At 37.0% G+C, this 18719-nt stretch overlaps 1 protein-coding gene and 2 long non-coding RNA genes across 5 annotated transcripts in view; 1 reads left to right on the top strand and 2 right to left on the bottom strand.

Annotated features, from left to right (window-relative positions):
- LOC106169402 (uncharacterized) overlaps nt 1-18719 on the bottom strand; it is a 65588-nt gene that overhangs the window by 42208 nt on the left and 4661 nt on the right. The gene's annotated exons all lie outside the window — the stretch shown is intronic.
- On the top strand, nt 1365-7535 carry LOC147761962 (uncharacterized). The gene is made up of 2 exons (XR_015334572.1): nt 1365-2591; nt 3536-7535. It is a non-coding gene; the product is annotated as an uncharacterized LOC147761962 (long non-coding RNA).
- On the bottom strand, nt 5754-17173 carry LOC147761961 (uncharacterized). 3 transcript variants are annotated; one of them, XR_015334570.1, is made up of 5 exons: nt 15857-17173; nt 11915-12113; nt 11442-11502; nt 8747-9117; nt 5754-8511 (listed from the first exon to the last, which is right to left on the bottom strand). It is a non-coding gene; the product is annotated as an uncharacterized LOC147761961 (long non-coding RNA). The 3 variants fall into 3 exon arrangements; XR_015334571.1 differs by lacking the exon at nt 11442-11502 and having other exon boundaries at nt 15857-17170; XR_015334569.1 differs by lacking the exons at nt 11442-11502; nt 11915-12113; nt 15857-17173 and having other exon boundaries at nt 8747-11434.

Raw genomic sequence — 18719 nt, 5'->3', positions numbered from 1 at the left:
CAAATCTGTAATCTATGGGGCTCTTTGCCGTGCAGTGGTACTGTTTATCAATCAAAGGCAATGCGGACGAGTTTAACCCTCAAGTGACCGAGTGGGGTCATTTACGACCCCAGCCATATGATTTAATACGCCATCTCTTTATTTTTTATTCGAATTTTCTTTCCTTGCATGAGTTTGTCAGTCTACTAATCCTACACACTTTCACAGTTTTTTGTAGGGATCAATCAATTAGTATGGCGTATACATCACAAACTCTTGTGGGGTCATTTATGACCCCAAAGAGAAGCATTGGCTTTTAAATATTAGTTTTTAAATTTTATTCAAATGTTTTGCCCTAGCAACACTGACAGAGTAATGTCACATGCATGTGTTTCATGCAACCAGCCAGTGTGCCCAAAACAATGGCACAGATAAGTGGTTTGTGAAGATTGTGCTTGAAGTGTTACTAACAGTGAATCGCTGAATCTAATTTCAGTAGCTTTGTTGGAACGTGTTCTCATAATTGGGTCTCTCAGTTTGACGGTTACAATTTTGGGGTATTTTGGAAATCTAAAGAATACTTTCAACATCATATTATACATATATTAACAAATTGTATGTGTGGATTTTGTTTTATACACAGATGTGGTAGTAACACACATGTAGGTTGATTGAATGTGTCCTGAGTAGTATGACTTCCTTACCAGCATTAGGGTATTCCCTACTCAGCAAGTCAGCTAATTATTCTTATTGAATTTAGCAGGATGCTATCTCAACATAAGTCAATATATTTTTACTCAAAGTAATTTTGTAATGTACTTTTTTCATTTAGTGTGGCAAATAAAAAGAGAAATACTTCTGCAAGAAGAGACTGACAAGGACTGTCTAAATACTGTGTAATGTTGTTCTTAAAATCTGTGCTTGGTTATTCTATGCAATAAAAGTATTATTAGCGAATACTTATTAAATTAGATCATTATTGAATACTTGTCTTAAATCCTAGGAGTAGTAAAGGTGTGATAAACCATCAACAGCCTTATATAATAAGGATCCCTGTACAGAGCATAATGGGGTCATAGATGACCCCACTTGGTCATTTCAGTCAGTAAAATAGCTTGGTCTCTTGAGGGTTAAAACTTAACTGGAGCAATGATTTGATCTTAAAAAAGTATTTTTCTCTCACACATTTTCTAACAAACAATTTTGATAATAACACTAATTATTTACTGTATATTTTTTAATTAACATTTACATTATTGTAATTTTAAGACTTAATAAGTATATGTGATCCTATATTTTACGACTGTATTCATTATTCGCGACTGTATTTAATAATAAATCAATGCGTTCCTGTTTTTTTCCTTTGCACTTAAAACAGACTAATTTAAATAACATGCATGCCCGTGACACAAATGCGAGCACTTTTAGTGACCTTTACAGTGGTCGGAATAATTTTGTTTCCGTTGTACACCGGTGTAACAACGTTCGAAATGTTTTAATCCCTATCTTGTGAATACAATGGAGGGCCGTATAAACCCCTTCAAAATTCGAACGCACAAACACAATAGCTTAGGTGGAATAACACAATACTTATACGAGTGAACCCCATGAGGCTGGTTTCTGTGGTCCAGCGTGAGCGCGACAATCCGCTGTAACTAGGTGTAATTAACAGCAGGATACATCAGCCAGAGGGTCCCTATTGTTTGTTGCGGCGATAGGATTATAGCTTTAAGAGGCTAAAACCCATGCTAAGGCGTGCCACGCGAAGCGAACTGTCATTTTGTTCACTAGTTTGGCACGTGCAGCTGGTTTTTAGTGTTGCTAACAAACTGCTAGTTAAATTTGTTATCAGTTATTTCATCCTATAAGAAATTTCCGCAGTCAAAAATTGAACTAATTATTGTTTGTTTGGTTGAAATGCATGAGCGTCAGCATCAATCTGTCTCAAAAAAATTCTTATTCCATTAATTTATAAATGTATAATTCATTTATGTACTTACGTTTTAATTTGAAATATCTGCATTCAAGCATTCAAGTATTTATAAAACATGAATGATAATGAAAGAGGAATAGGGAAAGAATATATTACTTATATTATGCTTATATTAAAATATTGAAATTAAATGAGGTGCATTGACATAGGCCCAATGACAATCCAACTACAACGTGCAACAGGGGGAAGTCTGGCTGTGTGATCATACCATATACGAAAGTACGGTCAATTAAAATTGTAAATCATCAGTTAAAGAGGAGGGGGTCTTACTATAGCTCGCTATCTATTGTTAAACGCGACTGTTATTATCTCTCGAAAAAGCTTAAACCATGCCTATACAATAGCGAGAAGCAACCTATTGCGTCACTACTATCTCATGCATATTAATGAGTTCACTGCTGAACGCGGAAGTCGGACAAGCACAGCAGTCTGCACGTTGAATTTCAATGGCGAAGGAAGGGACACCAACGGTTTCCTTCGTAAGATTGACCGAGGATGATGTCCCGGGAGCAAAATTTTCCTATGAAACAGCAGCTGAACATTCCAATATCCAGTTGAGACGTTGGCTTGCCTGCAGGGGCTTAAAATCTAGTGGAAACCGGAGTGAACTGGTCGAAATGTAGGTTCAGTGATATTTCTTGTGACTGTAAAACACGTGTGTCGGAAAGAGACGTTCTTATAAATATTCATGTATGTCTCTACATCAGTGAAATATGAGTAACTCGCAGTTGCTATCATCGATATCACTGATAGGTTTTCGCGGGTGGAATGAATATACTAGTAAACATATTACGTGTGTATCAAAATGCGACCGGACTTCACAGTGTCATGTTCAGAAGCCTTGTACTGTACTATCGTGTTAATATAACTACGGTGCAATAAAATGTCGTCTTCCTATAGTTTTGAGATGGTTTAGTCAATGTGGGTACTAATGGCCAAACTTTGACTGTTCTATCAGCGTAAGTATAACACGTTGCTCTTGTATCCTTGTGTGTGTATATAAACAAAATGAAAATGGCGGTCTCGTTTCATAGGGCCCACTGCACAAGTGGATAGCTTAAGAGTTTTTTTTTTTTTATTTCCAGGTTGCATGTATGATTTAGACTTTCAAGGTTTATTATAGGCCTTTGATGTCAATTAGATATAATTAGTTTTAAAAATGTACTGAATTATTTTAGAACATGTCAGTTGATTGAACATTTTGTTGAACTGGATGCAGGTAGGCCTACACTAAGTTAGAATTTAATGTGTCTTAATTTAAAGTGCAAACATTAGCTGAGTAGTTATTTACTGACAGTACTCATACTATTGAACCAAATATATTTTTTATAATGTTTTACACATTTCAAGTTTTATGACCAATGTTCTTTTATACACACACACACACACACACACACACACACAGGAAGTCAGTGTTTTGTGTGGCATTATAGACATACAAGTTGGTGCAGGAGAGATTTATTATTGGGGCTGATCATTGTTTTTTAGATCATTTCCCTCCAAAAATAACTTGTCTTTGGGTGTTCGATCATTGCTAATGTTTGTTTTTTGTTTTTAATCTAGATGCAATGATTGCATAGCAAGTGGAAGGTCCGTAGACATCGATATTACCATTGATGGGGGAAAATGGTACCAGAAAAAGGCGAAGTGAAGCTTCTTTGAAGTTTGTTCAAAGAAAAGTGTGGGGACTCCATCAGGTCGTCACTAGGTACATGCAGGAAGGTTTGTAGAAAGAAGAGCAAGCAAGAATGGACTATTTTGCTTACATGAAACAGCAGTGTCCACTGGTAGAGGTACAGCCCACTGGATTATGGGTAAATGTTGTAGAACCCTGTCTTGCCTGTAGTCCTGATGGAATAGTAAAAGACCCATCAGAAAATCACAGTATGGGATGTGTAGAAATGAAGGTGTTGAAGATTTTTAGTCACAGGTCACCAGTTGAGTTAAAAAGTGCTGTTGAGAGAGGGGAGATGAAAAAGGAAATGTCGTCCCAATGTTTCAAGATCAACAATGGTAATTTACATTGAAAAGATCTCATGGATACTATTATCAAGTTCAATTTCAGTTGGGTGTTACAGGTCTTAGTTGGTGCGATTTTGTTATGTGGTCACCTGTAGGGGAACCTGCTGTGGAGAGAGTTTACAGAGATGATGTGTTTATTGCTGAGATAATGTCTGCAAACAAGAAATATTGGAAGGCAGTTATTGCCCCTGAATTGGTAGAAATGAGGGCCCCACGCAATCTAAAACCTTTTAAATTGAAGGGTTAGTTAACAGGTTAATTTTAAAACTGACCTGGATGGTTTTGAGCTCTCTGGTGCATGTTAGTCATTCTAATTTTTGTGATTTTATTTACTTACATTTTGATATGTAATTTTTTAGAAGACTGCATTATATGTGATTAAATTTGAATGCTTTTCATATCTTGTCCTATCATTGTATTTCAACAGCACAGGTGTATCAATGAGAGGACTGATGGTAAATAATGAAGGTCTTCAATTTTTTTTAACTGACATAATAAAATCCGGCTGCCGTTCAGAACCGCCAAGTCGAACATATTTTGCTACAGTGAGAAATATGGTACACTAGCGACTTGTTTTAGATCACTCAAGAAAGGATGCATACGTGCGACACCAGAGGAAAAACAATCAAGTATGCATCTGATCCATTAATAGTAATTGCACAGTGCATGTTACTAGACCTTTGTCCTAACTCAGTAGTTAGGAATAGGATGTTTGGATAAAAAGCTTCTATTCAACTCGCTTAGACCTAGGGCGTGATGCTACCATCATCCGATGAAACACGTAACTGAACCCTCTACCTGAACCTGAAGTCCCTTTAGCTGAAACAAAAACTGCCCCTTGAACCTGTCCATTTTTAATCGTCAAATGATTTGTGATTTCATTGAACGTCTTTGATCGAAAGCTTTCAAGTGACAATAACCGAACCTTGTGTTTATTATTTATTAAAGCGTAATTAAGTTTATTCATCATGATCTATTTTGTAAACAATACTTGCCAAGATTGTACTTGGATTGATCATCGTCACTATTTAGCTACTCGCCTATAATGCGTGCTGAACGACAGACAACTTAAAAATATTACCTGTGTAACTGTGCAAATGAACGCATTTAGTTAAAAATATAACGAAGCCGGCATTTAATCCATCGAACATATTTATATTTGTTCTTTTAAAACCAGTGTAAGGTTAACGCCAAATCAAAGCAAGCCTTGCAGACTGGTTTTGTTTAAACTGTCGTATATTACGTAAAGCTAAGTAAAGCCCGTTTCTACTTCGCAGTGTTCATCCCAGCCATAAAACTGCATGAAGGATAACAAGACTCCGTAGCCCTGTGCTTCAGGTTTCCAGGAGTCCCGTATAACACAATAATATCGAAGAGTATGGCCTGAGAGTAATACATATATGAAGCCGTGTATGAAAGATTTTATAAATTAGAAATTCAAGAATTTAAACATGCTAGGTACATGCACATCACTTAATAAGTCATTTCACAAAAATCGCATCTAATTGTTTAGATTAACCTTTACTTTTATCGATCTAATCACGTTGTCTCAACCACCTAGAAGAAATATAGTGAACATAAGGAAAAGTAACACGTTTACATGCAGGCGAAGGAGTTATACTTCAATATTGATCGAGAACAATATCAACAGCGACTCAAGACCGTTGCCTGTCTTTCACACTTTCACACAAACACACGAAGGGAGTCGCGGCGAGATATCCATCTCTTTCATCCGAACAAGCAAAGGGCTGACCCGAAGTAAGCTTTCTTAACTAATGTCCTTTTTATTGTATATTGTAATTACTCTACTTGCTCGCCTCCATTGTCTTGTAAAAGTGACATAGAATGTGTTGTATTCACACATGAGTTGAAAGAACTTTGCATAACTCCCTTGCCTTGTTGCATAATGTCTTTCTCAAGGTTATAATCAGTGTGAAGAGGGTGCCTTGCCTCATTTAAAAAGGGTGTTGTTCTTCACACTGGTTGTTGCTTAACTTATGCCAATCTATTATGTACCAATATGGTTATAATAAATCGCCAAAATTATGACATTAATGAACATTGTGTATCAAACGTTTTGATATGATTTAAATAAATGGACGAGGAGGATTACGGTATTAGGTTCTATTTACCTCTGGCGTTAACTTCGCCCTGCTATATAAATTAACAAATGTTGCAGATCGTAACAAAAAAACTTTCTTATAGTGTTTTATGACATATATGATTTACACATTTGATAGTGAAACACTCCTCGACTTTAACGAATCACCTGACGTAAACTGTCTACCCACGCTCGCCGAAAAAAAAAACTGTTTCTTTTAATTTTGAAATTAATTGCTTTTAAGGCAAAGAAGTCCATTAAACCTTTTAAGACTCATTGTCATTGTACAGCATGTTGTAATCTATATTTAAAAAAGTTAATTTTTGTACTCCACTTTCATGGGAGATACCTCAGGTTGAGGTTACAATTACGTCGCTCGCCTATGCTACTGGAATATACAGTATATTTAAGGACAAATTAAGCTTTGTAAAGTCCCTATTGTCACACACCATTCTTACAGTCGGTTACAGGATTACCGAACCCAGAACGAGGCTCTCATTTTGGACTAGGGTAAAACATTGGCTTGCGCCCATTACTCTCAATGTTAAATTGGTGAACTTTGATCGTTCATATCAAGCAGACCAGAGGACAATTACTTGTGACAACCACTTGGTTATATTCACTAGGGTTTTTAGCGTCGGTCAATGGGCCTCAGGAGGATTTTCTAGAGCTGATGGTGATTTTATCAGCGATAATACCAACACTCCTCCAACGGGCTGCAATTTCAGTTTACACCAGATGCATGTTGTAATAGGTATATTTTATCGTCTGTATCAAGTATATCTGTGAACAAATACGCATGACAACTGTTTGTTGATATTCACTTACGTATTTAGCTCAGGGAAATTGCCATCAAAAGGATTTTCTAGCGTCAGTGGCGACTTTATCAACGATGGTGGTGTACTATTTTTAAAGCAATTTTTCCTACTGGGACACGCACCCAGTTCATTAATATACAGTCAGAATTCTTGTATAATAAAATCATTATCTAAACAAAGAAAATTATTATATTCATATTGCTTTTAGAGGTCTCAGTTTGAAAGATTTGATAAGCTAGAAAAGGAGGCTTGGGTAGCACTGCTCAGTCCTGACGTGTTCGAAGCAGGTGTCTCAAGTAATGCAATTAATGTGCTTTCAAAAAGAATTTTAATTTGTCACTGCTGTGTTTTTCATTAAAATTTATTTTTCTACTGTTGTCTGGATTATGTTTGAAGAGACTATGAAATACTTTTTTAGCTTTTATAATTTCTGCAAAAACGTAAAAAATTTCATTAGAGGCCTGCCAAAATTATTTTTCATAAATAGATTCATCCATAATTATCCAATTAAACAAAAAGTTTTGAATGAAAGCCTCACTTAAATCTTTATAAATTGTCAAAATCTACAAATCATTTTTGACTCTGATGCTAAATGAAGTTCATGGTGTTTTTTTTTTTTTTTTTTTAGAAAATAATATAAATTTATACGGTAGTGATTTCATTTTCATTTTTAGAACATCAGACTCAATATCACAATACAAAGTACGATCTATAAAAATCTGAATTGAATGCATATTTAACCGTCATAAATCACTTTGAATTCTTAAACAAAATGCAAAATGAAAGATACAATAAAACTTGTTGACTTTAAATTTACATTTTATTTCTATCTACATGTATAAGGTACGTAAGAAAGGAGTTATAAAATTCCTTGACATACGCTGTAAAGTTCCATTCTGAATTAACATTTGTACAGTAAAAATGAATTAGAATTTCTATATCACACTTAAGCAAATATAACAGTAGTGTCCAATCCATAACAAAAATTTGATTGCTGAGTGTTTTTTTCTAATTGCATGGGTTAATAGATTTTACTCAGCAAACAGCTCCACCCGCTTGTTTCTTCCAGTTCATATACTGGAGTATGTGCATTGATAGCCTTTCTTGCGTTCTATCCTCTTGATGAAAGTGTGCAACATCACAAAGAAAAGGTATTACTTATCTGTTCCAATAGCACATTATTGCCATTCACACACTTCATAGTACAAAAATTAAATGATTTATTGAGTATGTAAAAATTTTATTCTGTCCATGATCTCAGAATTCTGTCTGCAGCAACATGGGAATTAAAAAATTACTAGAAAAAATTGTTCAAATTCTCAAAATGGCATGTACTTTCAGTAATAAAATCAGACTAGTAAATTGTCATTAGAGCTTTCTTTCAACCCCCTTTTCAAAGACAAATACAATGACCACACCTGTGAAGATCATATCTATTTTAGTTCTATTTGCTACAATGACACCAACTGATAAGACCACTTTCTTCCAATGAAACCACCTCAAAGGGCTCTATGATTGTTTGAGGATCCAGGTAAGTTCTGTTCAATCGCTGTCAGTGGACAGATTCATCCGATAACAAAGCCATTGGAACTTCTTACCTGAAAAACAATCAGAACTGTAACTGCAGCTCATATAATTACAGTGTAAGAGAGGTGCATTTCAATCGCTGATAAAATCGGCATCAATGCTAGAAAAGGTCCTTGATGGCCATTTCCTGACACTAAATACCTATGTTGATATAATTAAACAGTTGTCAAGTTTAATTATCTACCGGTGTGAGAGATACAGACGATCAAAGTTGATAATTTTAACATGGGGAGTAATGGAGCTTACAGATTGTTTTACCCTAGTCCGGGCGTGGCGGCCATCTTGTGACGTCATGCCGACTGTAAGAATAGATACCTAATTTTGTCTTGAATCAAAAAATAGCCTCAAATTATCGTTTTGTGCTTAAACCTTTCATTACTTGAACCAAGATCTGTACTATAGCTACCAAGACGTACATGCATCAAGTTGGGTCTGCTGGGGGAGGGGAGCATTTAAATGATAAACGAGGAAGTCTACCTGCAAAAGCAGCAGCAGTGGTTTAAATAATCGCTATCTAGACTCCTTTTTCTTTGACAGCAACATAAAAAGTGTTTAGGGAGAAAGTCACACAAAGACCCGACGTTGTTTTGTCTTCAGCATTTCCTCTTCCTTGTTATCTGCAATTATAATCGCCAATTAATGAAATCGAGAAAGCAATTAAGTGACGGCACATTGAATATAGTCACTAGGTGCATTTCGCTGAGTGTTTACAAGATCTAGCGACACATTTTATCGCCACGCGTTCTAGTTTGATTAGTGTAGAAAATTAAACAGTTACTCTGGCGGCTCTCCGTCATTGCTATGAATCTGACATCGAATTTAGTCCAAAATATTAGTAAATTAAGAATTATTAGCTAAAACGTAAATTGCCCTAATTTGTCAGATGATCAAAAATGCCGGTGATCCACGCGGAGGGTACGCTTTCCTGAAGGTAGCGGCGACGAACGGCGACGATATTTTTCTGAATAGTGAATGAACCTTTATTAGTTACGAAAAGCCCCCTTTTCAACAGACGCGTTTAATTAATTATTTCATGTCACAAAGTTAATTTATACAGGCAAAACTTTATTCAAGGAAAGAGTTTCACGAAATGAACGAGAGTAAAATGTAAGTCGGCACAAATATAAGTCATACAACAATGAGTCATGTCATGGATCATGTTATGGGCCATGTCGGATTATAAGGGCATACCTTAATGCAAAACAGTCTATCGTTTCTTCCACCGCGAGTCCCTTTATTTACTGTAATGTATTACTCATTACCCGTTTCATTTGACACTCTGTCTCTTTTTATCTCCCTTCCCCTTTCTCTTGTTAGAAGGAGGGTAAATAATTAAGCACTCAAAATCTGCTCCACAAATCTTCAGAAAAAACATAAGTCAACGAACCAGTGGGCTGATCCACAACATCCGACACAGCAGAATGAATCAAATAACAGCTAGCACAAATTTATATGCAGTTAGCTATAGTGTCACTACATACATAATCAGCTGCACGCGCGAAGCTGTTGAACAAAAGGATAGTTCGCTACGGGAGACCGTTTGTTTACATAAATACTCTAAGGGGGCGTGGATACCCAGGCCACCAGGGGATTAGGCTAGTTACTATATGCCGTCAACAATCGTTTAGCGACCCTATCATTATACACTCTCTCTATTGTATTTTCCACCGCATTAATCGCAGTGTAATCTTCAAATGGTCCACGGGGTAAATGTACACATTCTTAATCCAAGTACGGTACCTCACGTGAACGCTTGCTGTCTTTCAAACAAATAACACCACCCCGTCCTTTGGGTTATCAAGGAGAAGTTTATTTCTTATATATTGACGAATGTTTTACTTTCTTTTTGGCATTATTCCGTCCCTACAGGAGTTTGAAAGTTTGTCGGTTTTATTGACCAAGTTTTAACGGAAACGGATCTACAAAAATTAACCCCGCCTGCGAAACGTACAGTCGAGGAAGCAATTTCCAAAATAATAATTGAAATGGCAATGGAATCTTGATTTAAGGAAACTATACAATATCCGCCTAAAACTATTGACTAATTGTGACCTCAAATCTAGGTTACCCATTTATCTTTTCTGTTAGATATTGAAAGTGCATTTTGGGAACTTTTTCACAAGACTTACTATTTTCTTTTTCTTGAGTTTTTGAATATAATGTTGTTGGACGTGCGGCTGGACTCTGTGCGACCACCCATCCACCCCCAGTTTCAGAGGTCAATGTAATCTCACCTTTGATATCTGTTATTAAAACAGCAAAACATCCTGAGCCCTGAATTTTAGGGTACGCTCCATTTCATCCACAACAAATTATTCACCAGACATGTAGACTAATTACCCTTGTAACTTTATTAAGAATTGTTTTGTCTGCACTGGGATATGTGCTCTGTTCTTTTATTTCGCCTTTCCAGCCTTCATACTTAAACACACACACACACACACACCCACAAATTGCTTGTTTCGATGCATGTTATTCATGTATCTCTGTGAAGGTGCAGTTTAGTCAAAGTGATCACATCCTGTTAACTACCAGTACAACACAATTCTCAGAAGGTCTGCAGGATACAGGAGTTCGATAAGCACCAAATGTCAAGCTTCTGCTGTATATCTTTTGTTTTTTATTTGTCTTACTTAGTTATAATTACAGAATCAAGTTTCCAAGCCTCTATAAAACCTGTTTTTTCCTCTCCAGGGCATCTTATTTCTTTGGAAAACCGCGTGATTGAGTTCCGGATGTATGACGATATTCAGAACAAATACATTCGCACAACACGAATGTATTCTTTCCCCAAAAATCATATTTTGTTTTAAGCACGTAAAACGATAAGAAACGTTTGCCAGGTGAGCAGGCTTTGTGTCTGAGATTACAGTGTTGTAATTAGCAAGTCGGAAATGATAAATATTAAAAAGTAAGGCATTAGAAAGTTTTAATTAATTACCGTATTACTTTCTGCTTAAAGCTGCGTAAACATGATAACAGGAACCGGCTTCAAATAAGGACTAGAAAACAGAAAATGAAACCCGTTCCCAACAAGTGCCACTTACTGTAAACCCGGATTTTCCGGTTAATGACAAAACAGGATCTCACTTCAGCACGCTGACTCATTTAAACGCAATATGAAGCGAAAGCAAAACACATAATTTGGTTTTTTCATTAAATACACAATTAGGATTTATGTGTTAAAAGCTTTTTATTAATATAATGTCGTTTAGACTAACACTTAAATAAGTTAAAAATATAGCTAAATTGCCAGAATTGTTTGTTTTCAGTTCGTTTTAAGGTTTAATTACGCTGACGTGAATTATTTCACTCTTCAACGTTATCAAATGTTTTAAAATGATAAACAAAATAGATAAATAAAGACACTCATGTAAATTCTTTGTTGATAATTTTTACATTTGTGTCTCCTACCGTATGCGGGTCCGTGGGAAGTTGGAAGCTCGTCTCTCAGGTCGTATAGGGCTGGTGGACAGAACCTTCACGCCGAGTGTGAGAACTCTACCAACTGAGCCACGGAACCAACCAGTACACTATTTTACTGTCAATCTCGATCATGCAGCTGTCTCCATTGGACGTCACTTCTGCCTCCTTTTTCCAACATTTAAGGACACTGAAGGATAATTATGATCGCATTCAGAACAAGTTGATCCGCGGACTAACAGATCCACAGGTCAAATATCGCTGACCCACTTAAAAGCAATGCCGACTAATCCCCTGATGGTCTCCCCGCCTCAACACGCGGCAATAAGCGGATTAAACTTCGTACCCGAAGTTTAATGGCCAAGTCAACAAAATTGAATAACTTTTTGGAGCCCCCTGTACTACCCGTCTCCCCTTCTTCCAGGCGGCAATTGCATCTCCTATTTGATTGACCAACTGTTCGCGGACAGTTCTCCAAACCCGGACCTATTGTTTAAGCTAAACCCAACATTTTTGCGCAATGCTGTATGCATGAAGACGGCTGATATTGCGAGTCCATTTGAAAACGCGTTTACTACACACTGACTGAAAGGTTTCAATTCTCTTTCTGGCATTTAAGCAGTTTGAGGGAAACAGGCTGGGCCCCGTGACAGCTATTTAAATATTCAACTGTATGCAACACCGATAACACGATAAGCGAAAAACTGTTTTACCTTTTGGCTTGAAACATACAGAACTGAAGAATATTCATAATACGCAGGTCAGGTTTGAAAATCTGCATGATTGGGCTATTTTAATGGCATTAATGCTTTTTTCAATTTTTTTAGCATATATGCAACACCGTAAACACGATGAGTGAAAAACCATTTTACTTTAAACTTACAGAATTGATGACTATTCATAATACGCAGGTCAAGTTCAAAAACCTACATGATCGGCTTAATTTTACAAAAGTTTGCAGTTTTTTTCACTTTTTTCAGCATATGTACACTTATAACACATTTTAAGGAAAATCGATTGGCCAATTGTCTTGAAATTCACACGAGTGATCAGTGTTATTGAAATACAGACCGGACGCACGAATTTCAGGATCGTACGTCCCCTGCGATTTTTGGGTGTTGCAGAGGCCGTGGAGGTCGTAGAGGTAGAGGGAATTCTGTCTTGCGAGTCGCAAAGGCCACATGAGATGTCCTTTCAAGCAGGGATGCTAATTGCAAGGAGCGATGGCCGTGGAAATTGTACTCATTTTTTTGAGTTTGTCTTGCTTCCTGTGTACGTGGCACACACTCACCACTTACCAATTGTAAGTGACGGCGTGCATCAGTTTTGCTTCCTGTTCTCCTCTTCTTTCCTCTTCCTCCTCCTTTTTCTTACTACTATATGTTGTAAAGCAAATTACTTACACTTTCATTAATTACAGATAACAATTAAAGCGGAATTAAAAGAGTAAAAGGACAGAAAGTTATTGAGTGTAAGTCTCTCCAAGAGTCAACAAGTGTAGAACATGTTTTTAGTGTCAGAAAAAGATGGAAAAGGTCAAAGTCAGTAACAGTTAATGTGATTGGTTAATTTCATAACATATAATAATTTTGATCATCTATTTATCACATGATATAACTGAGTTTTGGATAAGGTCCAAATATGAGTAATTCAAATAATATTTTAGATATCTTTAATTGAAAACAAGCCTCTTAGGGATTACCTAATAAGGAAATGTTGCATAGTGACTTGCAACATGCGAATGGACAATATTTTTGGTAATCACGCAAAGACAATTGAAAAAAAAACAAGTAAATGCGTGATCAGTACGGAGAATTGAGTACAAATATTTGTGAAGTTGTATGAAGCAAGAGTCGGTGAATAAACGTTCGAAAGCTCCAAACTGCTGTCGTCATTTCTCACTATAACATATATAAGCTTCTTTCTCTAGCCATTTGGAGGCAGATTAGAAACTAAACTGAGCAAAAATTTGAAAAATTTAATTACTGTTGTACACGTTACACAGTCGACGTTCATTGTAAAGACACGAACGTACACCAGGCGGTGGGGTGACGCACGTGCGACGCATTCACAGTGTGCTCTCGACTTTGTCCGTTAGTTGTGAGTGCGTGCGCCTTACTCAACATGCAAAGGGCACTTGCTCCTTCATTGCTTGCGACGTGCGTCTTGCACAACGCGCGTCTCTCTTGCTATCTCGCTGTTTGCAGGCTATTCGTAGAATCTTTTGGACATGTGCAACATCCTCCATACGTGCTTACGTGCTTACTCGAAATTGCGTAAGAAGGACATGAGTGGGACGTGAGATTCTGAGCATAATTTGGACGCAAACAGTCCGTAAGAGCCCGTACGGCCGGTTGTGACCGAGGCTTCACATTGAATCAAGGTGGAGGGGAAGTCAATAGCGAAACATGTATTAACCTGATAGTGACACACGGGTGTCCATCATACATATTTGTTAAATGTCGTGTTTGCATTACTACCGGTATAGTAAGCAGATCGAAGGAAGTGAATGAAGAAATGCCGTTCCGTTGGTGAAGCTGACCATACTATTTGTAAAGCTGGGTGGGATTAACATCGACCATCTTGTCGTATTTACCCAGGGCAATCTGAAATCTTATACTTTCCTTTTACTGCGACATTTCATGAACGGTTCAGGCAGACGTGTTGATCCAAGTATGCGTGTCTACAATATTTTGATATCACGGTGATTTGTCTGCTGACCTCATTGAGGTGATCTTTAGACTTGCACGGTAGATAAATGTGCTTTAATACCATTACTCGTAACTAAAAATATGATTCATTACCTTGTGCACGACATACTGTATACCGCTTTAACAAACGTGTAATATTTACACATACTTTTAGATACGTCGTCGGGCTGCAGACTGTATGCTTCAGCAGTGTTGGCTTAAATGTCTATATTCAAAGAAGAGTAAAGGAAGAGATATATGGGAACTGTAGCTAAAATGCTGCTATCAGAACATTTTTGTCATTTATTTTTGGTTTGGTTGAAATCCCATATACATGTACGACGGGAACTGGCTGATTTTAACACCTAAGTGGGTAAAACGCCCCCCTCCCACCCTCACTGACTGCCTCACTCTACTTCTGCTATCAGTGCAGTTGTACACAGTGACATATCGTTTGATAAGTTATCTATTGTCACGCAGCAAAATCAGGTGATGTTGTCAATAACCAGGGATCCGTATCTCGAAAGGCTCGCCATGGAATCGAGACGCTTGCGCACGTGCCAAAGTGTCTCGATTCTATGGCCCCGTATTTCGAAATAGAATCGGTTATGGAATCGAGACACTTGCACACGTGCGCAACATAGCGAACCTTTCGAGATGCGGAGCCCAGGACCAAAGTCAAGGCTGTACTAACAGGGGACATGTGATATCAGTCAGGAAATATAATTCATGTAGGTGTAAGCTACTTGTCAGCTTTAAGTCTAATTAGTTTTGTCTTTTTTTAATCTAAAAAAAAATAATAATAAATAAATAAAAATAAATAAATAAATAAATAAATAAATAAATAAATAAATAAAATTAAATAATAATGATAATAATAATAAAATACATAGAAAAAACACTTGACACTTGATATATCTCAATAGATTTTATGAATATTTTATAAAAATTGTCGTTAAAATATATATGTTGACAGAGAAGGGAAGAAGGCTTTGTGATAGTAGATAGGAATAAGAACCATGCTGTACCTTTAATAAATCAAGAGAGAGAGAGAGAGAGAGAGAGAGAGACTGGGGGAGTGAGGAGAAGAGGAAATGAGGAATGAGAGAGAGACAGAGAGAAGAGACAGAGGTAAAGGAGAGAGAGAAGAGGATGAGGAAAAAAGCATCTATTTTTCAATCTAATAATTGGTTGAAACAGCTGGAAAAAAGGGACCAATTAGCACATAGGAAGCAAACTGTACCTCTAAAACATAAACATTTGATAATTTGGGTGGTCTTTTTCTGGTATTTCTTCAAAGAAGTTCACCCAGGAAGTCTTCTACAATCAGCAGATAAAGTAACGTCCTTGGGTTTCCATACTCAGTGAGTTCTTGCACAAAGACGTTTTGTCAGGTTTTTCCACATTTTAAGTCTTCAATATGACATTCGTTGAGCTCTGTTAAGACTTCCCTCTGATGGAGTAACAAATGGCGTCTCTCAAATGTCAGGTGATGTTGCTGACGTTATGAGTCCTAAAAATATTTTAGTGTCATGTAGTCATCTGGGAATAGAGCTAATTATTTACAAATGCGATTGCTTTTATCACTAAATATAAGTTATCATTGCCATTGCAGCAAGTAACTCTGTTATCTGCAAACTCTTCAGTTATCAAAGTTTGATGACTTTCAGCAATATCCTGCATGTGTATAGCATCTCGACTTCAACTGCAAATGATGAGCTGGTGCACAGATGTTCGTTATTGCGAATTATAACATCGAGTGTCGACCTCTAACAAAGGCTTAATATCTGAACAAACATTGAGGAGACAGATGCCAGCTGTAGCTAAAATGCTGCTATCAGAAAATATTTATCATTCATTTTTGGTTTGGTTGAAATTCCGTATTCATGCACCACGGGACCTAGGCCCCGTATCTCGAAAGCTTCACTATGTTGCGCACGTGCGCAAGCGTCTCGATTCCATAACTCGCCCATACTCGTCCCATGTAATACATTGTCTCCTCTATTTGATATAGCGATTCGCAATACGCGATGCTTTTGAGATACGGGGCACTGGTTGATTTTTACGTCTCTATCCATGCTGGGCCCAGTTGGGTACAATTGTTCCTGTCTTTTATCAAAAATCTTAATAAATATACATATATTAGCTGCCTCAAATTTTTTTCCATCAAATCTTCTGTAGAGGTATCATTTTTTGGATTGCCAACTTTGCCAAAAAGTTATATCTTTCCTCTGTGTAAACAGTGCACCGAAGTAAGAAATCACTCTCATCTTCTAATTCTTTTTTACATAATTAGCATTTTCTTTCATTTGAAGGTGTACTTGTATATCGTCCAGTTTCTACATGCAGAGGCAGAATGCCCATCCGAAAGTGAGTAAAAATTGATTTTTGTTTTCTATTTAAATCTAGGTGTAAATATTTTTCAGTTTTCAATTCTTTTTTTTTTTTTTTTATGTCATATATGTTCGGAGTTCGGGAAATTTCAAAATGTTTTCTTTCCATCTAATTTGAATTTTTTCATAAAATATATTTTTTAATGTATTCTATATCCACAATTTGTTTGTTCGAAAAATGGGTTTTCATTATTGATGAGGTAAAAGAAAACACCTCTACGACCTCCACGGCCTCCGCAACACTCAGAAATCGCAGGGGAAGTACGATCCTGAAATTCTTGCATCCGGTTGTGACCGAGGCTTTAGGGTGGGTGTTGCGGAGGCCGTGGAGGTCGTAGAGGTAGAGGAAAGTCTGCCTTGCGAGTTGCAGGTGCCACATCAGATGTCCTTTCAAGCAGGGGCGCTAATTGCAAGGAGTGATGGCCGTGGAATTTGTACTCATTTCTTGAGTTTGTCTTGCTTCCTGTGTACGTGGCACACACTAACCACTTACAATGCAACGCACGGCGAAAGTAGTCCCTTTTGCCTCAGTTTTGCTTCACACTTAATTACCTCAGGTACTGACGGCGTACATCAATTTTGCTTCCTCTTTTCCTCTTCTTTCTTCCTCCTCCCTTTTTCTACTATGTAAGCTTCTTTCTCTTGCCTTTTGGAGGCTTATTAGAAACTGAATTGAGCAAAAATTACACAGTCGACGATCATTGTAAAGACACGAGCGTGCTTCGTGAGCACGCCTTTTATCATCCCCAGAAATGCACTGCATGACGTCACGCTTAGCCCACTGCGCATGCGTGCACTTTTAATGAGTTGCTAGATTGCCATAGGAAAATGAATGGGTTCGCGATTCGTGGGTAATTCGTGATAATTGACAAACTTACGGTCTGATGCCGATAGACAGCAACGCTGTGCTATGCTTCAAGCAACTCCTGACCAAAAATCGCTAGGGTTTTTTAAAAATTTCTGTTTTACACACGTACTAAGAAGTTTGCCGTGTATTGCCTAGCCTATACCCTCAGCAAAACGCACATATTTTCAAAAATAGTGAGTTTAGACGGTAGATTCACTCAGAAACAAAGGCAAACTAATTCGTTGCCGACAGCACCAGCAGATAGCAGCACCATACAGAGTCTGATTAAAAACTGTCATGGCAATTGAAGAACTTTTACCACTGTACAATGGAGTCCAAAAAAGCACTTGGCACAAGTGTGAAACTGCCCAGTGCAAGGCCAAGAATTCAATCCGTATTTTAAATCATATTATCAGATTCTACATAAATTTACTGACAATATCACTACTCAGTATTTAACTAATCTCTTAATCCGAAATTCCTATCATCATCATTTAATAATAGCGCAAAATTATTTTTTTCAGATTGCTCTTTATTTTAAATTTTAATGCTGCAACTGTTCCAAAATAATCTTGTAGTAAAGGAAAAATGTAAATAAGAAGTGGAAGACCAATTTTACCCACATTATTCAATTATTTGAATATAAAAATAATAAGATCACGATTTAACAAATTAAATTAATCTTTCATGAACTCTTTCATGAATAACATATTAAACAAAATTAAAGTTATAAATTAGTGGTAATGGCTTATTCTGGAATATAAGACCTCTGCACATCATCAGTACCTGACTTGGCACAGTATAGTTACTACTTGGGTACAGAGTTAGATTCAATAATGTGCTCTCAACTTTGTTTGTTAGTTGTG

The sequence above is a fragment of the Lingula anatina genome, chromosome 5 (genome assembly GCF_051362555.1).
Source record: "Lingula anatina isolate TDL-2025a chromosome 5, LinAna3.0, whole genome shotgun sequence".
Lineage (NCBI taxonomy): Eukaryota > Metazoa > Brachiopoda > Lingulata > Lingulida > Lingulidae > Lingula > Lingula anatina.
This window is presented reverse-complemented; position numbering and strand designations above follow the sequence as displayed.